Below are 14,955 nucleotides of genomic sequence, written 5' to 3'. Positions count from 1 at the left end.
TTTGTTTTTTGGGTTTTGTTGTTGTTATTGTTGTTGTTGGGATTTGTTGTTGTTTTTTGGCTTTTCAAGACAGGGTTTCTCTGTGTAGCCTTGGCTGTCCTGGACTCACTTTGTAGACCAGGCTGGCCTTGAACTCACAGCGATCCACCTGCCTTTGCCTCCCGAGTGCTGGGATTAAAGGCGTGTGTTACGAAGGCAGAAATACCCATCAGGAAGTGTACCTTTTTGAAATCATCACCTCCCATGGGCACATTTTCTAAGAACCCATCTGGGCATTAGGTTTCCACATCTGCATTTGAGAAGATGCAATCATAGCAGAGCTGGTTCAAGAATTCCCAAGAGGTGTTGTCAAGAAAAATTCATGAAGTTGTTTTGCTTTAATCTCCTTTTAAACATCAATTTGTAAGATACCATCTTATCTTCAAATAGGAAGTAAAGTGTAATAGCATTAATGAATCTATATGAGTCAGAACTTTGGGCTGAGAAAATCAGATGCAAACTTGGCCCAACTCCCCCACAAATAAGCTGGTATGGTGGCTGACAATAAGCTAACCTTTTCTGTGCCTTACTTCTCATATATGTCTGGATTTATTACCAACTAAAATATACAATTAGTAGTACATTTAGTTTTAAAGACTTATGCATCACTCTAAATTGATTTATATTTCAATTTTCTGATCACAAAAAGTAAAAATCCATTTGTAAAATGTTAAATATTTTCTATCCTATTTTTTTATATTTACATGGCCACACCCACTAACAGGCTCCTCCTCTTCATGCCTGCATATTTACATAGTCACACCCACTAGTTGCCTATGCAGAGTGAGGCAGCAGCACATTGTTAATGTGCTTGTGTTGACCTTATAATCTCAATTTCATAATCAGTTCTCTGAGATGTCAATGTCAGGAGCCCTTAGTACTTGCTGGGGGCTTTCAACATATAAAACACTTGCCCTGTTTGCTCTTATTTGTCTTCAGAAGTAGCTGTTTCTTTAAAGAATCTCTTCCTAGAGTTTCCAGAAAGTAAAGCACATCAGAAAGTGAATGTATACCCAGAGTAGAGGTGGGAATTAAGCCCTCGCTGTGAGCAGTAATGCCAGATGCCACAGGGGCACGGGTTGCACAGGGCGCCAGCGCCAGCAGATCCCAGTGCCACATGTGGTGGTGCTCAGCCTTCCTAATGCAGTTCCTCATGTTGTGGTGACCCCCTGCAACCATAAAATTATTCCGTTGCTTCTTCATAGCCATAATTCTGATACTGTTATGAATTGTAATGTAAACACCTGATATGCAAGATATCGGATATCCTGCCCCGTGGGGGTCACGACCCACAGGTTGAGAACTACCGTGTTTGCTCTTGGTTGTTTTATCTAATGCCAAAATCATATTGCCAGATTTCATTTAAAAATTCTTACAAATGATACATTATTGAAGCTTATTCCCTCTTCTCCGTTTCCTTTCTCCTTTCCCTCTTCCTTTGTCTGTTTTCTCTCTTCTTTCCTAAACACCACCCTCCTTCACTGTTTTGTCAGTCATCAGGATAAAATTATATACCTCACAGACAAGTGGTTCTCTATTTATAAATGACAAGATTCTGTAGGCAGCGGCGACCCACCTGCCTCACCGGTTCTCAGTCTAGCAGCCAGATTCTGATGTCACTTCTTCAGGTACCCTGCAAACCAAGGACAACCAGCCAGAGCCAGGCATGAAAGGAACCACCTAATGACATAGTGTTGCCTAAAAGATGCCTTCTCCATCCGCACGCACAAGCATCCCAGAGCACTCATTCAGAGAGGACTCAGTAAACTTCCTCATTGCACCTGCTTCTCTGGAGGCATTGCTCCTTGAATGTAATATATGAGAGAAGGAAAAAAATATATAAAATAAAATAAAGGAGGTGGAAGTATAGAAATCCGTCCAAGTAGTCAACTTGAAGAATCCTTCCCATGAGCTCCAACCACCTTCCCACCAGTTTCCTCTGTGTCTGATGATGACAAAGATTATAGTGATGACAGCCCCAATGGTGGTGTTTCTTACAATATGGACGCAGGCTTTCTTAGGATACATCTGAGCGAGTGTCTTCCACATTTGATTGACTCTTTTCACTCTTCTGACTGTGTTTCTCATCAAGAAAATTAGAAATGTAATGCTATTCTGTCAGTCATTCGCTCTGGGATTTGCACTGCCCACTAGTGACTAAGTGGGTCATGGCTGCCCTGTTACGGGTATACAGGACAAGTGGGAGACTTGTGGACCAGCCACAGCCTGGCTTCATTCACAGTGAGTGGGACTGACAATACAGCTGGAGGGTCAGCCCAAAGAGTAAGCTCACCCTTCCCTCATGCACACTGGGTCCAACTTGAACCCATCCTGTCAGCTTTCTTTCCCTGCACTCTAAATGTTGCTACCATCCAGGATCAGGGTTTCTTCATGACTCTTCTTCCTGTATTTGTGCCTTCAAAGATCTGACCCTGTCCCAGAAATTTCCATGGCACAGATAAGTGATTTGGTTTTTGGTTTTTTCAAGACAGGGTTTCTCTGTGTAGCCTTGGTCATCCTGGACTTCCTTTGTAGACCAACTGGCCTCGAACTCACAGCGATCCGCCTGCCTCTGCCTCCCAAGTGCTGGGATTAAAGGCGTGCGCCACCACGCCCGGCTCCTGAGCACAGATTTGATAGGTGGAATTTACAGAAAACTAAATGAACAAGGGGGACACAACAGAAATGAGGATCATGAAGGAATATCATAGAAATTGAAATAAAATTGTCCTGTCATTGAAATATTTCTTCTGGCTAAAAATCATTACTGTGGCTTCTTAAATTATGCAATGCTATCTATGAGGGCAGTACAAATGGTATAATGAAATCTCTCATGGAAGTGGATTCTCCAACACTATGAAGAAGGCAGGAAGCCAAGCCCACTTTGTTTTGGCAAAATTGACAGATGTATAGGGAAAGAAGTGCCTCAGTTGATAGACTAGGACATCAGTGCTGTTCTGAACACAAAATAAGGACAATAAAATCCATTCCATAGTAACACATTTTCACTTCAGATAAAAGAGTTATTTATAAAACAGCCAGGATACATAGACAAACCAAACCACTGCTGAAGGTTGCACAGACAAAGAGTATGTGGGGTGTGTGTGTGTGTGTGTGTGTATGTGTGTGTTGGTATAGATATGTTTGTGTGTTTCTCACTCCATTTTTAAAAGGAAGTTGTGTCATTTGCCACAATGTGGAATATGTTAAGTGAACCAAGCCAGACACAGAAAAGCTTTCCATGGTTTAACTTACACAAATCGAAGATTTAAACACTGGCATCCAAAAATTCACTCAAATCTGAAACTTTCTGATATTACAAGTAGAAAACTCTATACCATGGAACCATTTCATGCATATTCTAAAGATCATACAAAATGGCCTTTGCACCGTGTGTAAGGAAGTCTGTAATATAAAAATGAATGCTGTGTTGGACCCATGAGTTATCTCCAAAACACCTCATTCTGAATATATTAAACAACGCAACACCCAAGATATAAGGCATCTAGTCCCGAGTACCCTCCACAGGTTCAAGTCAGCTATGACCCTTTATCTCGTGTGACAATAGAAGGCTCATGGGGGCAGACATAAGGGTTAGTGTTGCCAGTTTGACAGCTGTAGAATCCTGCAGAAGATTGTTTAGCTTTTGTGCATGCCTCTGAGGGATTACTCTGATTAGGTTGAGATGGGAAAACTCACACTAGAAGTTGGCAGGTGGCTTCATTCCCTGGGTGTGTGTCCTGGGCTGCCTAAAAGGAAGAAAGGCGCCTGAGCATTCAATCATTGCTCTATTCCTCCTGGCTTTGGACATAATGTGGTCAACTGTAGACTCCAGTCCCTAGGACTTCTGTACATGATGGTGTACACTCAACCAAGAAGGAAATCAAACCCTTTCTCCTTCGAGTTGCTTTTGTCAAAGAGTTTTATCATGACAAAAGTAACTCACCACACAGAGCACTTTGCATGCCCTCCTGACAAAGCCAGTGAGTGCCCTTGGTCAGTTTTAATATACAACCCATGTCCACCTAGATTCCATGCTCCTAGCTGCTACATTGGGGTATGCATCTTTGTTGGGTACAAATGTGGTGGGATACCCACCTATATTGTAGTACCTATCTATGTTGAAGTACCCACGTCATGTGTGTTCTTGTACAAAGGAGTGAAATGTAGATTCCGTTTTCATTCTGTGTGGATGGTAACAAAGCACAGGGGCAAGATGCCAATGTCTGAATCTACTCAGGATGGTACCCAATCTACTCAGTGGCCCTCTGAGTGCATTAATCACTCTCATAGTGAATCCTCATCTGGGAGCATGAGGGATGCCTGAAGGTTTGCTCTAGACTCGTGCATGAGATCACTCACATATGAAATAGCTCAGTTAAATAAAGTAAACATCCTGGTTGGAAGGATCCTGCACTTCAGATATAAATCTACTGAGGACCCAGTGACAATTAATTCTTGCTGAATGACACTTGGCTTTGATTTATACCATGTAGTTCTAGAACATATAGAAAAGGGCTGACATATCTGACCACAAATCTAAGCAATAGCTTATGGTTTACTTATGTAGCAAGAAAACGTGTTGGAGGAGACAACAAGGACTTTCCCAAGCCAATCAGTGGCTCATACATGATCATATTCCCTCAACCTCTCAGGAGATTGGTTCAGTAAGTGCAAAGTCCTTCAGATCATCAGTGACTGAAAGTGGTTTTTGAAATTGGAGCTAATTATTGAACATATGTAAACAACTACAAGTGGGATGGGGTGTGTATGTGTGCTTAAATAACACTACCCTCTTAGAATGTATTCAAAGAGGTTGTATGTAATCTCTTTTAGTAACACGTCAAAGGAGAGGTCCTCTAGTGTGTTGAATTTCATGTTTGTGCTGTCTTGTATCATAACAGCCAGATCAGGGATACCTATGATCTTAGCATTGGGAGGCTGAGACAGGAGGACTGCAGTGTGGAGAAAAGCCTAGGCTACATTGAGAGCTTCTTAACAAACAAACAACAACAATGTAAGGCATTCTATTTTTACTCTCCCAAGATTATTCTTTTTAAAAATACAAATATTATATTTTCAACCAATTAAAGCCCAATATATATTTCTAAAATACAAGGATTCCTAAAAATAAAATGTTCTAAAATCCTCCCTAAGTATGGTATCTTCTTAGTATTACTTAAGATGCAACAAATTGCCAAATGTTCCTGGTCGTGGTATTATCTAGTCACTGGTTAACTTTCTCCCATCTAAAGGAAGAGAGAGCTCTAGGTTGCCTTGACTTGGAGCTCCTTCTTCTAGGCCAGAGGCCTCCCTGGAACCTTTGCCCTATAAAACCTCCCCAGTCCAGGCTTTGTAGCTGAGTCCACCAAGACCATTATCTGACCCCAGTGATTGCAGTGCTCTGTTTGCAGTGCTTTCTAAATCTCAAAATTAAAATAAGTCTTAAGTTTCTTCTTTCTTAGAAAAAAATATACTTCCTAGGTGTTGGGAGCCCATGGGAGCTCCATTAAACTTGTTTGTCCTTCTTTTTAATTCTACTTGATACTTACTGTCATTAGTTTCAGCCATCATTTCAAAACATGCTTTGAAATTATAACATAGCAATTTATATTTTTAGCATCCTAACTGACTATTTCTGTAGAGAGTTCTTCTTCCCATCGGTTGGTTCTAGATTGACAATAGCCCCCAAAGACATCCTCCTGTCTTCACTCCTGAAAACTGACTGCTTCCTTATTGGAAAAATGTCTGTGCAGATGCCACTGACTAAGGTCCTCTAGGTGAGGTCAGCTAAGTGTTCTGGAACACGCCTCAAGCCCATGACAAGTTGACATTATGAAAAGGGCACAGGGCCAGACAGGGAGAAGAAGAGATGGTCACACAAAGACTGAGGCAGATCTTTGCTGATGAGCACAGGAGCTGTCTGAATGGGAGCAGGAAGGACACATCCAAGCCTCTGCAGTATATAGTTCTGTCAAAGACATCTGGACTTTGAGTTTTTGACCTTCAGAACTATGGGAAATGACATTTATGCTGTTTAACATGCTTGACTGTAGCATTTTGCTACAAGAGCCACAGGAAATTAAGAATGCCATTTGACTGAAATGAACTTCTGTATAAGAAAATCATGGTAGATCTCAGTGACTTTTTGGTTAATATTTTAAAACAATAAATTAGAATACTGGCATCATCCCAACACAGTGACTTGAGACTTGGATTTCATGATTTTTGAACATAGTTAAAGTCTGCCAACACCTAGATGATTTTCTCTTATTGTTTCTACTACTCATATCTGTGATCACGAGCTCAGGGCTGTGGCAGTGCAGCTTTCGTAAGACTCAAGACACTTTGGGATCCTCCTCAGGAGTTTGCACCCTAGATCTGGACCCAGTCATTTTTCCTCAACACATATACACACCTTGCATGTACTGAGTAATTAAATCACAATGTACTCTCGGGATTATAATATTAACTTCATTACAATATATTGATGAAAATAAAACAATTTTATATTTTTATCCAACTTCATTTTTTTCTAGCTACTGAAGAATATAGCACAAATTAAAGTTTACATTTTAAAGTATACAAAGGTTTGATTTAGCGCACACACTTTTACATCATAAAATGATTAAAATATTTAAATTAACAGTACAGCTATAATCTCACAGGCTTTTGTTTCATTTTCTTTCTTTCTTAGTTTCTTTTCTTTTTCCTTTTAATAATGAGAGCATGCCATATCATCTCTCTAATCCGAGTAAGCAATACAATACGGTGTCCTTAATGACCCAGTGACATTTTAAAGCAAAGGTGTGCCTCTCACCACAGCAGCTTCTTTATTCTCACCCTTTCTCACATTCGCCCTGTTACTATGAGATGAACCAAGAGGTGAGGAAGTTGATTGTACAGCTGATTATACAATGAAAATGGAACTGAAATAGAACTGTCTAAAAAGACAACATAATCTTAGAAAACAAAGCTTTGTTTTTCTGAATGTGGTGCAAGTGCATGTGTGAGGGACTGTTTGGGGTGAAAGTGTTTATGTGCGTGTGTGTGTGTGTGTGTGCGCGTGTGTGTGTGCGCACGCACACATGCGCGCATGCGTGTTACTCCTTTATTTTTCTATCCCTCACTATCCTCCTCTATCACTCTCTAACTTACTCCTTTGAGGCAGGGTCTCACTCTGAACCTGGGATTTGGGGTGTGTTTTCTCAGCTAGGCTAGAACCCAGCAAGCCTCTCAAGTCCTGCTGTTTGTGGCTACTTCAGTAGTGGAGCTAGAGGTGGGAACAGGACACCCAGCATGTCACACAGATGCTGGGGTCTTTATGCTTTCCCATCAGGGCTTTTAACCACTGAGCATCCCCAGAGTCCCACAAGTTGGGGGTTGACATTTGAAGGTTCCCTACCAGTCAATTCATCCAGAGAATTCTGATTGTGGGCAACTTCAAGTCACTAGGAAATAGTTATAGACTAAAATTCAGATGCCAGGATAGTCACTTTTTACACACATTTCCTGCATAGTGAATGAAAATGTGGTTAATAAGATCAGAATAACAACTGCACTTGACTTACAAAGGCTGGACCATTAAGTACTGTAAATATCACTTAAAATTGGGCTAATAGTGAAAAAGGACTTTGGAAGCAATATGAATACATTGACTTCTTCTGGTAGCTCTTGGACTTAGTCATTCGGGGCAGTGTAATGCTGTGCATAATCGGAGCCCAGAGGCTAGGCTAGGCACAGAAGGTTGCAAACGGCAAACCCCTCCTAACTACGGATGCCATTTTCACCTTCTGAAAAGAAGAGTTGACATCACCTGCTCAAAAAATGGGCGATGCAGCTCAATGAGGCACATGCTTACTACAGAAAGATGAGTGTATCTTTTCTCTAGAATGTTCCATGGTTCTCTGATGTTCTGTGGGTGTGCACATGTTGGAGCCCATGCATATATGTGGAAGACAAAGGTTGACTGGTGTCTTCCTCATTCTCTTCCTACCTTACATTTTTTAGTTTCCCACAAACCTGTTGCTTGCTATTTGAACTACATTGATTAAACAGTGAGCTCCAAGGATCTGCCTGCCTCTGCCTTCTGGAGTTATGGATGTGTGCTGCCACACCCAGATTTTACTTGGTGCTGAGGATCTAAATGGAGTTCCTCTGCCTTGTGCAGGAGGTTCACCATCCAGGCAGCCATCTCCCCAGGCTCCAGGCTTCCTGGTCTGAAGCAGGCTGACAGCATACTGCCTGGCCCTCAGCACCAATCCTAACCCTCAGAATCATGCATTTCCAGCCAATACACTTACTTTGCTTTCCCAGTTTTCCCCTTGGCCCTCTCATATGCAACCATACTTGCTCAAAATTGATATTCTCTATGTGTAATCCACCACCACCTGGGTAATTCCAAATACAGTGAGTTCATATAAACTCATGAGATGCCAGGCTTCTGTGTTGGGGGATGGTCTGAGGTATTTTGATGCTAGTTACTGCTTGGTGTCTGTGTGACTCACCTTTTGCTTAATAAAAAGCCATCCCACCTGGGCAGGGCAAAGGAGATAGGTGGGGCTTAGAGAGAGAGGAATTCTGGGAGGAAGAAAGACCTCTGGGAATTCTGGGAAGAAAGAAAGGAGGAAGGAGAGAGACCTGAAGGGAAGAGAGGAAGGCCGCCATGGGTTAGCTGGAAAAGCACATGGCTGGCATAGATGGAGAATCCAGCCCAGATGAAGAACATGAGCAAGTATTTGGTATTACAGATGGGAGGTAGCTTGATAGAAGTTATTAGAAGCAGATGCAATGGGATTGAGGCAGGGATCCCATGCCTGAGGCCCCACTATGGGAAGTAGTTTAGAGGATTAATGTCTGCCCTGCCCCAGGTTAACTAAGGCTATCTTAAATTTATAACAAGTGTCAGAGTCTTGATTGATCTCTAGCTGGGCCTACTGATAATACATGTAGTTTAAAAACAATACTTCCCTTCGAATCTTCCTGTTTTCCTTCCTTCTGATTTGTTCAAGAAGTCTGAAAGTTCCATCCCTGGGCTGAGGTACTCTCCCTGTCTCCACGTCCTCTCTGAGGCTGCCCTGTTTGCCACACACCGCTCCTTTTAAATTTGCACGCTTCCCTCTGGTGTGGCTCTGTTTCCACACTGAGGTTCCCGCTCGTTTGCTGAGAACACCGTCAGTTTCTCTTCACTGAGCCTAAGTGCAGCGACTTCTGTAAATCCATGTCTGCAGCTCAACATCTGGACTGCTCCAGGAGGAGTTTGGTTCATTTCTTTTCTATTGAAAATATACTCTGTTTCTTGGCTCTTTATATGCTAAGCCATTTGGGGTTACACCTTAGAAACTGAGCCAGCTGAGCTATGAGGATGTCTCCTCCTCTTTTCTCACATTCATGCTGCTTCTTCACTTTGGTTCAGCTGGCTGGCCTGTTCAGACCTGCCTGTGGCTAGACTGAGCTGAGATTCTCCCAGGTATGGCTTTTATCTCCATCCCTGATGTGAGGAAGCTTTGGACTGCACAGTGCCGCCCGGCCCCACATCCTTTCTTCCTCTTTTGTTCTGCTCCATGGCCATTTTCTCTTCTGTGGTCTTCCCCAGGCTTTGGGAGGGATGGAACAGATAGCTCAGAAGGCAGGCCCTTCCCACGAGAAAAGACTTGTTAGCACATTGGGGGAAGGAGCCAGTTCTTTTTATCTCCGGCTTCTTCATTTCAAAGACAAAGAAATTGAATCCCAACCATCTGAAGATCTAGCCCATATTTCCAGGTATTATTGGCAGAACCAAATCTAGTCTCAAGGCCTCTGAATCCTGAATGTTATTTTCATAAAATACAGTACCAGATGTGTTCAAGAGAAATCAGAAAATGTACCATCCATGTTTACTGAGGAGTCTGGTTTGGGTTAGCAAACTCCTCCCAAACAAAACTCAGTTTGTAATTTTGGTGGTAAATTCTGCTGGATAATTAAAGAAAATTAATACTAGGTGAATAGAAATCTTCCAGAAAGTAAAAGAGAAAGATTTCATCTCGTGAGGCCAGTGTTACCCAGCAATGTAAGGATGTGTATTACAATGGAGAGGATCTAATTCAGGACAAACTAATTCTCCTTGGCAATGGATGTTTCTCTATGTCAACCATTTAAAGAAAAACATGCCATATAGTCATCTCATTAATTCCATTGTAAACACTGACAAAACTCAACAGCTGAAGCCTTCCCAATGGCATCTATAAAAACCATCCAGTGGCATCAAATCTAAAGAGGAAGGCCCTGCTTTTCTACTGCTATGGATGCTATCTCACCCTGCCACGAAGCAGGTACACACAAGCCTGTGGAACAGAGTAGAATAAGAATGCGGGGTAATAGCTACAGTAGTCAAAAGGAAAAGGAAAGACAAAAAGGGATTCAAACGATAGCATCATATAATCAAGGAAAGGTGGTCAAGAACTGAGGAAGGTAGAACTAATTAAAAAGAGTGGCTTTTCCAAAGCTTCCTGAACAGAATGACCCACTTCCATGTAGGCAGACAGACTTGGAAAGACTGAGTCCCACCAACCACCTGGAATTCATGAAGCAGCTGATGACATCAGACCCCTGGCAGTCTAACCCTGTCTGGTCACAGCATCCTCTTTGCTGCCACACTCAAGCATTGCTGTGCTGACCTCGTAGGAGCTTGTCAATCCACCCTCCCCAGTTCCTCACTCTGTCAAACACTTTGGGCCTGAGAAATCTAGAAATTGCCTTGTGACTTTGACTATAGGCCTACAACTAAAAATTTGTCTGAAGGAAAGTGAAAGAGGAACTGCTCATCAAAGTCAGCTGCTGCACAGTAAAGTTTTCATGGCAGGATTTTATGGGCTCAGCTGATGACTAGGGGTAAAAAGAGTTTTGTCACAAGCAACAAACATCTGACCATCGGAAGGTCTGCAGTGAGCACTGGCCACTCTAGGAGACCTTAATCCAGACCAGTAGCTGATACAGGTCTTTTTAACCTCTTCAGAGATCAGAGGTAGCAATGAAGAGCAGCCACAGGGTTTTCCCTAGTTGCTCTGTGCTACTATAAGTCACCAAAACACCTTTCCAAAACATTGGTAGATTTAGAAGGTATGGTCTGTCTGTGTGGACTGCCAAGCACCCCCAGTGCAATAAAATCTGAACCGTGAAATACTATTGCTGTATAAACAGTGGAGCACGTTGACATTTTGAAAACTGTTGTCACTGTCATGAGCTGAACGTTCTCATGATGCGGATTTTCCTTCATTCTGCTTCTTATTCCAAAGCCTGGCCACATCTTCTCTCAAGGAACACAATATACTTCATCCATCTTCACCAGGGCTGATTTTCAAACTATAGGGATAATGGCGCTAGCATAAATATATAGGGTGAATTAGAGTGAATGCAAATATGGGATGGATTAGGAAAATCCTAGCATTATATCAATATTCCCAGTATATATTGACGGTGAACAATTACGATGATTGCCAGGGATCCTTCCCTGGGGGGAGGGGCTTCCCTGCACAGAGAAGGAGTAGGTCTTTGCTGACAGAGCAGCCCCTAGAGGAGGGAGTAGGCCAGGTACGATAGCCAGGGCAGTCTCTCAGCTGGCTCTCTAGTAATCAAGTCCCTTCTGTGGCCCTGACTCTAGCAGACAGGCCAGCTCTGTGGTTCTGCTCTGTGGCTTTGGATCAGGTGATTCTTTATTCATACGAGTCTCACAGAACAAGGACTAATGATTATCCAAGTGGTACAGAGTATGTGTTTGTGTGTTCATAACATTTTCAGGGTTACAAGTTCAGTTACAATTAGAAAATATAAACAGAGCAGATTTTATTATTATTATTAGCCCTATAACTCTAATCTAAAGACTGTCTCCTCCAAAGCAAACACATTTAATATATGACAGCCTACTTTTAAGCTCTGACTACAATGTCTGTAGTATGCGAGCACTCCAGACAAACAGAAAATATCTTTTCATAAGTAGTAAATACTAATACCTAACTCCTTTTACTATATGTGTCATCAGTTATGCTATAAAGTATGAAATGTTTATTTTAGTCAATCTATTTTATTTACTGAGCTTTATACCTTTAGAATTGTACCATGTATGAACTATCTTTAAACTACATTATTTAGAGACCTCTAAACCTATAATAAAAAGAGACCTTGAATCTGTAACCTGTTCTCATGGCTGGTCAGAGTTTGTCACTTGTCTCTGCTTACCTTGTACCAATTATGCTCTTTGAGTTAGCTCAGGGGCAGATACTCCAAGACATTTCTGGAGTAATGGCCTCATCTAGCTATGTGCTTATGTGTGCTTAATGATCTCCGGGGCATAGGGAAGAATTACAAATAGTGGCCAGATAAAGTTAACTTTAGGATTTTTCTAAAAAGACTCAGACATAATTTTTCTCAGGAGAAGATGTAAATTGAATCACAATACAGAAAGTCCCCAATAATACAACATGCAGGGACCAAAACCCAGAAGTTACAGATAAAAGGCCAGTGAGTGTATCGATCTGTCCAGCCTTGCTGTGCTAATGTCATAGCTCTGGCTGTTTCGAGTGAATATGACTATGCCAGATGATATCTCTGGCTTGTTGCTTTTAGCTTATTTTTAATAGTAGAAATTTAGAGTATTCAACCTATGTGCATAATGCATCATGTATATATCAAATTATACACAGTACAAATGTATGTATATACAAGCACAATTTGTCCATATACTAATATTGACCAATATTTGAATTCACAGAAGCATAAAAATATAATTGATAAAATCACCAAGGATGATTAAGACTGTGAAAATTGATATATTAATATTTCTTTTCCTCTTTATGTTGTAATAGATTAAACTTAAATTTTGAAAAATATGTGAAAGAATTCCCAATCCAGAAGTAGTTTAAATTTTTATATAGAAACCATCACAGAGTTTCTTATGCAACTTTGTAAAGGTAGAATATGTTTAAATGTTATGAACTTTTTTCAATGAAAAGGAGAAAATCAGAGGTGTTTTTCGTATTACAGAATTCAGTACCACTGTAGAAAAATGCATTGCAGCCCAAGAAGTTAAAGAAAACACACACAAGATTTCATACAGTCACAAGTAAAAACAAAAGAAAAGAGGGATGGCAAGGAGAATGAGCCTATTAAAAGCAGCTAACCCCACACAATAAGAAATGAACAAGAGCATTGTACTCACATGAAAATCTGGCACTACAGTGACTGAACACGGTGGTGGCAGCCAGCTCTGCAGGGAGCATAGGAGATGGGTCATCTTAGCAGACAACAAGTACAACACTGGAATTAGACTGGAGTAGAACAGTCTACAAAAGAAGATCCATCTTAACAGTCAGCTTGGTTGGAATGACATGCATTTCAGAGCTCAGTAAAGCACACTTTCAGGTGGCTGAGGACATGCTTACAGAGAACATTGGCTAAGGGATAAAGGCTCTTTCTCAGTGTGCACAGCACGATTGTGGAGTCTATGGGCGGAATTGAATACAAGAGGGAGAAGGAGAAAGCCCACAGCCATAAATTTCACTCATACCCCATTCTATTGTGACCTATGGCGTGTGTGGGGGTTTGAGTGAGAAGTGTCTGTCATGATCTCAGAATACTTCGGTCCAGTTGGTGATGTTCTTTGGGGAGGTTTACGTTTTGTGGCCTTTTAAAAGAGGAATGTAGCCTCACCCTGCTTCCGGTTGGCTCTCTCTGCTTCCTGCTTGCTGCTAAAGATGTGAGCTTTCAGCAGATGAACCCATCACCACGCCTGCTACGGTGTTCTTACCATTATGGACTCTCACTTTCTGGAACCATAAGCCAAAATAAACGCTTTTACTTAAGTCACCTGTGTCCTGGTGTTTATTGCTCCAACAGAAAAGTAGCTAATAGCCAGGTATGGTGGCACATGCCTATAATCCCAGCACTTAGGAGGCAGAGGCAAACAGATCTCTATGTGTTCAAGGGCATCCTGCTCTACAGAGCGAGTTCCAGAATAGCCGCAGCTACATAGAGAAATCCTGTATAAAAAAAAAAAAAAGAAAGAAAGAAAGAAAGAAAAAGAAAAGAAAGGAAGGAAGGAAGGAAAAGAAAGAAAAGTAGTGGGCTGGGCATGGTGGTGCACGCCTTTAATCCCAGCACTTGGGAGGCAGAGACAGGCAGATCACTGTGAGTTGGAGGCCATCCTGGTCTACAAAGCAAGTCCAGGACAGCCTAGTCTACACAGAAAAACCCTGTCTTGAAACAAAAGTGGTAATACATGATGACAGCCTAAAACTTCCCAAACTGTGATCCAAAATAAGTCTTTTTGTTTTTCTGTGAAGTTGTATTTCTGTTAACTATGCTGAACAGTAATGAAAATCTGGTTAATTACAGTAGGGAAAGTAAATTATCATAAAGAAGGCAACTAGAACCCTAGAGTCTCCTGTGCAATAACCATATTGTCAATCACACTGAGGCCATCATGACATCTGAGAATAGCTGTGGATGGCCCAGAGAAGACAGATCACCATCAGTAAGACCAAACAAGACGATTTTTATGCAAGCACGCACGCACGCACACACACACACACACACACACACACACACACACACACACACACACATGAGTCAGATTTAAAAGACCATGAAATCACATTACTAACAACTGGTTTAGATTAAATAAAAAGACTCATAAGGTTTTGATATAAAAGGTCAGGTCAAAAGACGTACAGATGATGTTGAGTGCAGTGATACAGGCCTTTAATCCCAGTACTTGGGAAGCAGGTGCAGGAGGATCTCTGTTTGGGGCTAGCCTGGTCTCCATAGCAAGTTCTAGGGCAGCCAGGGCTGCATAGAGATACCTTCCCCCCTGAAAAAGGCACAGGTGAGAGGCTCTTTAAATCTGTCATCTGTGGTCCCCTGTGGAGTATGGGCAGCTCTTTG

Source organism: Acomys russatus, chromosome 27, assembly GCF_903995435.1.
Source record: "Acomys russatus chromosome 27, mAcoRus1.1, whole genome shotgun sequence".
NCBI classification, from domain to species: Eukaryota; Metazoa; Chordata; class Mammalia; order Rodentia; family Muridae; genus Acomys; species Acomys russatus.
This window is presented reverse-complemented; position numbering follows the sequence as displayed.